This window comes from Sprattus sprattus (genome assembly GCF_963457725.1).
Source record: "Sprattus sprattus genome assembly, chromosome: 8".
Lineage (NCBI taxonomy): Eukaryota > Metazoa > Chordata > Actinopteri > Clupeiformes > Clupeidae > Sprattus > Sprattus sprattus.
In genome coordinates this window covers 18,941,686-18,948,198 of record NC_137927.1, presented here as the reverse complement: position 1 = coordinate 18,948,198, position 6,513 = coordinate 18,941,686, and the positions used below count along the sequence as shown (strand labels likewise).

General features: G+C 42.3%; 1 protein-coding gene across 1 annotated transcript in view; it reads left to right on the top strand.

Annotated features, from left to right (window-relative positions):
• The first annotated feature begins 914 nt into the window (after positions 1–914).
• Positions 915–6,513, top strand: part of zfhx3b (zinc finger homeobox 3b) — a 159,982-nt gene continuing 154,383 nt past the window's right edge. Inside the window, exon 1 of the mRNA XM_080843776.1 lies at positions 915–1,215. The gene's annotated coding sequence lies outside the window, so the exon portion shown is untranslated. The remainder of the gene's footprint in view (positions 1,216–6,513) is intronic.

Genomic DNA, 6,513 nt, shown 5'->3' with positions numbered 1-6,513 from the left:
AGCTTAGCCTACTAAAGCATACAGCGCACCGTTGGATGCCTCGAATCAGAAAACCGAAAACAGGCATTCTAATGTGATGTTTAAGAACATAGAATAGATAGTTTCAAGACATTATTTTGCCCAAATCGTTCTCCGTCAATAGTTTAGTAACTTTGTCAACATGTAATCTATAAAGAATACTGAAATTAATTTACAAAAGTATTCTCAAGTCTTAAGAGTGGGCTGTAGTCTTCAACACAGTGCACCTCGACATCTGTGAAGTTACGTCGTGGTGTATAGCGACTTTATTATCGTGTAATTAGTTTGAAGTTCTTTACGTTGTTTAACATGATTCGGCAGTCCCACTGCACATGCTTATATTCACCGCAAACATTTCCATTCACGTTAAAGATTTTCTTTTCTAAAGGCTCATGGAGTTGCATACAGTACGGATACAATACAGTGTTGCTCGGCTTTGAAAGTTTTTTTTCAATTGGAGCAAAGAATAAAATAACGCATTTTACATTACGTACACATTCTCCTCATAAAATAACACACTAAATACGGACCTTTTACATTAACGTTCTATATTTACAAACAGGGAAAAGAACGCAGTAAATGCAACCAAACAGCAATGCCGCGACAGTGCCGCCTCTCTCCGCTATTAACTTTCGCTGTCTTCCTTCTAATCAAACTCTTACTTTCCACTGTACCTAATTCCATATTTTCAATTCCTGATCATTACTTTCCTCTTTTTCTTCCTCCATCTATCTATCCATCCCTCCCTCCCTCCTCTTTCTCCCTCCCTCCCTCCCTCTTCCTAGCTCTCTCCTTTGCTGAATCTTATTGATCCAGAAGGTGGCTAATTAGCCCTTCCCGTCGTGCCTGTGTAATGAAGCACATGCGCACTGAATTAATCACAGCCATTTTTTGCAGGAAACTAATTAGCAGGAATAAAGATCCAAAGAGTTTTTTTCTTTTCAATCATCAGATCTCACTTTCACCTCTTCCTCTCTCCCTCCAACACAAGACTCATCGCCTGCTTTGCATCCAAATTATTTTTATATTGCCTTTACAACTAATACTTCGTTTTTTTACTCTCCGCAACAACAATGATCTTTCTTTTGCCATCCTAAACGCAAACTGACCAAAAGGGACTGCCTTGATGGGATCTTTAGCCAAACCGTCTCTATACTGGATTAAAAAGCGAGGATCTCAAAGCGGCAGCAAAAAATTGTAAGTTTCAACTTTGGTTTCTCTCTCCTGTCTCTATCTTTACGATAACGTTTCTTTCTAGTTTCAATAGCAGGGTGATCGAAGGTTTTTGGTGATTTTCCTCAGCCTTCCGAAGACTGTCTGTTCTCTCACTATGTGAAATAACAGGCGATCGCAAGTTATTTTCATGCAAGTTGTTTTATTTATTCTGTTTTATTCGTATCTTTACCTGTGTTTACATCTGGGTTCGTCCTCGTTCTTCTCATGACTGGAAGAAAAGAAACGGGCAAGACAGCGATTCCTTTCCAAGCAGTTGACCACAAACCGTGAATTTAAATCAATTTTCGGGATTTCGCTGAAAACATATTACTCAGGAAGGCAAAATAGATTCATAGAACATGTCTAGAGGATGATCGCGACGTAAAAAGGCTGGGTTGAGAAGTCGGAAGGTAGCGGGAGCTGCACATGATCGTAGCCTGAAAAGGAGTACGTTAGTCCAGCTTGTGGGTCCGTCTACGTCCGGCGAAAGGAAAACGTAGCCTGTTTCCCCGTATTCTTAGATACATGCCAGTTCGTCCTCAGCCTCTATTTTTCATCTGTTTTCATCAACAACACATCTTCGCTGAGTCCTTAGCTAGTATTTGCCACATCTTTACTTTTCGAGTCCTTTAGCCTACTAGTGTTGATTTCTCTCCGCCCTGCTTTGCATTTCAGAACTACTTTTCGGTCTCTCCACTTTGGCCACATTTTCCTTTTTATTTTCATTCCCGTTTGCTTGTCGAAGCCTTCTTTAGGACGATTTTGTTGATTCCCAGACGGAGTCACATGCAAATCGATCGGCATGTGTGTGAGTGTGTTTTGAGAGTGTGTTTGATTTGAAGACGGAGCCCCGACTCTCCCTCATGACATGAGCGGATCATCCAGAGCTCGGATACGGCAGAGCGCAAAGCCGAGAGAAGAGAGTTTTAGAAGCAGAACGGAGAGAGCACTACGAATATGAAAGAAAGGCATAACACTACTTTAAAGATGAACGTGAGGCTAGTATACGCGTTATAATAAAATATTGTGCAGAATATTGGGGGGGAAATACGAACGCCCATGAACATAAACAATAAACAGGCAACATTAATACTCGTATTCGCATGCATGACGGTGGGGAGCTAGGACAAATTTGGAACAGTTATTTATTCTACATGTATCCTATGCTACTGTAGTCAACATGATGCACACTTAGTCTAAAGTGCGTCTTTTCGACCATGTTTTAATTAGAAAACTAAAGACTAACTTAAATAATGAAATGACAGATGAGTAACGGGATTAATTTAGCACAAAGCGTAGTAGAACAAACTCAAGTCATACAATTCAAAGCGTAACGTAGGCTAATGGAAAAGACGATAAGGGGACCGATTTGGCTCGACAGAGAGAACGTAGCCAGTTCCTCGGAGATACGGACAGATAGGCAGGAAAAGCGGAAATGTTATGGATCCCACGATGCAGACTACACTGGAGCCATGCACGCTGCTTTAAAAAAGAACAGAAACCTTCAAATGCAACGACGAGAGAAGGACAGATAGATACAGGGTACAGGAAAGACGCAAAACGTGGGGTTTTCGCGACTGTAGTCGGAAAAAGAAAATGTGTTGGCGAGCTGAAGCAGAGATGTACTGGGTTGTGGCAGAATCAAAGGGGGAGGTTGGGAGACTCGGGGTCAGACGGCAAGAAACAGGGGAGCAGGGGTCACCGAGTGAGTGTAGGAGAGATAAAAAAGAAAGTGAGGGAAAACCCAACATTACCAGCCAAAGGAAGACAGGGAAAGAAGTGGGGTGGGTGTGGGTTATGTTGAGGGGTCACACAAAGCACAGCACTAAGATTGTGGGGTCAGTGAGTGAAAGATTAAACAAGCCTCCGTTTTGGACAGCGGATAAAGAAGCAAGGGGTAGCATTTCTCATGAGTTTGTCATTTGGTGAAACAAAGAGTACTGCTGCATGGACGCACTAGTTCTTACCCAGACGCAGAGGTATGAGATGAAAGCAGAAGAATAAAAATGAGAGAAGAATATGGAGGAGGATTGCAAGGGTCAAATAGCCAGTGGCCAGAGAGAATGAATCAGGGAAGAGGTCAGAAAAACAGCCTTCAAGACCTTTTCCTCCTCTCGGACTTGTCCCAGCCAGAGGGGCCAAGTGCACCCGTGTGGACACTCCGTAGTTTACGCAGGGCCATCAAACGATAGAGTAAAAAACAAACTGTAGATTTTTAGTAACAAAATCCTTTCATTTCTTAGTCACAGGCTTTTTACATAGCCAAATTTGAAGGTGGGATGTTTGGAATATGCCACCTCTTCTCTTTGGTTTTTATCAAATTTTAAAGGCAATCATATTGTTGTGGCTAATTTCTATTTTCCCTTTTATATAACGACAGCAAAAGAGTGTGAGGCGGGCCAACAGTGATAAATGAGGATTAGTGTGTATCTCAGCATAGTGTCTGTGCTCCCCATATGCGCTTTGGCCATGATCACTGGCGTCACACTGAAAAGACCCGAGATAGAACACAATTCAGGTGCTCTGCTAGGACACCCTCACTCCCGCCCTTCCTTTCTCTCTCTTCTGATTCTCTCTTTTTTTCTCTCTCTCTCGCACACTCTCTCCCTCTTCCGCTCCCCCTGTCATTCAGTTATACAAAACAAAGACAGCAGACACTCTGTCAATGCATTTGTTCTTCAGAAACTCCTGGATTATGCCTTCATGCATATTTTTTTTTTCTGCAGAGAATATGGAGTGAATCAGAACATCATTTTTTTGTGTAATCTTGAAAGACATGTCCATTAAATGATCAGAATGTAAGCTAAGAGATGTTGGTGATATTATGCTTTTTTATTATATTTTCTTCAACCCTCATAGTAATAATTTGTAATAATTCTTAATTTTTAATATGTTCTCTCTGCACCCTGAGGATGAGCTGTATAATGAAGAATTGGGGATTATTACCAGTGTTCTGTAACAGTGGTCATATGTGACAGGCGTAAGGAGTATGCATGTAGTGTGTGCCGCTTCCTCTGACTGACGCGTGTAGAGGAGGCTGTTGTGCCAATGGGAAGGTAAAGCTACTGTCGGCTGAATGGGTTAACGCAAACTGTAGCCTACTTTGATTTTGACCTTATTAGTAATGGTCAGAGCGTTTTTTTTTTGTTACATATTACGTTTCTTTAATCCTTGTCAGGCGGAAGGGAAACAATATGAAACGCTGGGCTTGTCTGATTTTGTGTGTGTGTGTGTGTGTGTGTGTGTGTGTGTTCTTTCATAGTATTTACGATAGGGATTAAGTTAACAGATGTAAGTTTACTTATGATATTTGCTATTTTATGAAATATGCGAATGATTTGAATAATTCATTTATATTTAACCTTTTTTAGTTTTGTAGTGATTAAGTCTTGGATTGTCTTTCGTGTATGTAGATTTTTCCTCCATTTAATTTTATACGTTCTTACACTTTGATATAGAATTCAGCAATGTATGCATGTACTACATGCTATATGGTTACTTAGATGAGATGTTGAAGTTATTTTTTTTTTATGTTACGTTTCAGTGTTATTTAATCTATGTCTGTGTGGTAACAATCGTGTCATAAATAATGGTACTGTCTGACAGGCGGTGTGATGCTTTTGAATGAGGTTGGCGTTTCATCGCTGAAGGGAAAATGTCGCTGCATTACAATGTCTGTAATTTTACCTGAGGCTTTTTCCAGGGCCTTATTTCTTTGTTATATGGTGTGGCGTCCAGCATACTTGTTTTGCTCATTTCCCAGTGATGTTTGCAGAGAGGAGAGGGTAGCTTTGGCAGTGTTGTGCCTTACAAACAAAACAAACAACCAAAAAAATCAGAAAGGGATGCGGATGTAGAGATAGGATTGGAAGACCGCGTGTGCCCTATGCCTCTCCACTCCCTCCCTCCCTCCCTCCCTCCCTCTCTCCCTCCCTCCTTCTCTCTCCCTTTCCCCCTCTTTTTTCTCGTTCTGTGGTACGCACACCCTTTCTCTCTGGGGCTGGCACCCTTAGGGAGTGGAACGGTCGGTCATGTCCTCAGTGGGAGAGAGCCCTCTTTGGGCCGAGACCAGGGGCTGGCAGCCCTCGCAATGACACAGTATGTTAAAGCAGCTGAACTCTGTTCAGCATACTGCCATGCTGATTTGACTTTAGGGACCATGTCTAAGAATCAGCATTTACATTTGCTATCTACATCTGTTTCCTACAACATTTTTATATTAGCATATAATACAAATAGGTGAACTGGTACGTTAAGTATTAATATGTTATGTGCTATTAATAATTGCTAATTATTGGAATTTAAAAACAACATATATGAGGATTGCTCAAACAAAAGAATCAAACTGTGCCGCTGTTTAATGAGGTGGTTTAAATGCAAAGCTAGTCTTTGCCTTTTTTTGGTGTTAAAGCCTGGGTTATAATGGCCTAGTGTGAGGGGCATTCCGTGTGTGCTAGGACCGGTAAGGTGAGAGCAGATTGGAAATGTTTGTGTGGATGAGGCGATCTCTGTCATGAGGTTTCCATTAATCCAGCTGAGCTGTGGCGAGAGACGGCTAAAGAGAGCGAGGGGGTGGGGGGAGTGGGAGTGTGTGTGTGTAATAAGAGAGAGAGACGTAGAGATTGCAGCCACCTCCATTTGCTAAAGGGCTCTGTGTGTATACCGTATGTGTGTGTGTGGATGTGTGTGTGTGTGTGTGTGTGTGTGTGTGTGTGTCTGTGTGTGTGTCTGTGTGTCTGTGTGTGTGTGTAAATTAGGTTAGAGGGAGCTCTGGGTCCGATTACAGATGATGGTTTTGAATATGCAAGCCTGTGCAGCCAGGACCAGTTCTTCCAGTTGTGGCGAGGAACAGGACAATGGTCTACGTGTCAGTGGCATCATTAGGAAAGGGCTGGGGGCGGCCCTGACATGGGTGGAGTGGGTGGGGAGAGAGGAAGGGCGAGCCCCAACTGAACTGCCACATCATTGGTCAGAATCTCAGGTGCGCTTTACTTGACCCAAAATCCCAGCAGCCCTTGCTACAGCCCACAAGGGTTGCCCTCTTTTTTACCCTCTTCTCTCTTTCTTTCTCTCTCTCTCTCTCTCTCTCTCTCGTTTTTCTTTTTCTGTGCTGGTTCTTGCTGTTGTTCTTTTATCTCCTTGAAGTAAGGTTGGCAGGATTTTCTTTGGTTTGCTGTTACACAATATGTTATCGTGTTAACAATCTCCAAATCATTGTGGTGGTGTTAGATTTACGATAGTGGAAGGGTGTGTTTGTATGTGTCTGTACGTGTGTGTGTG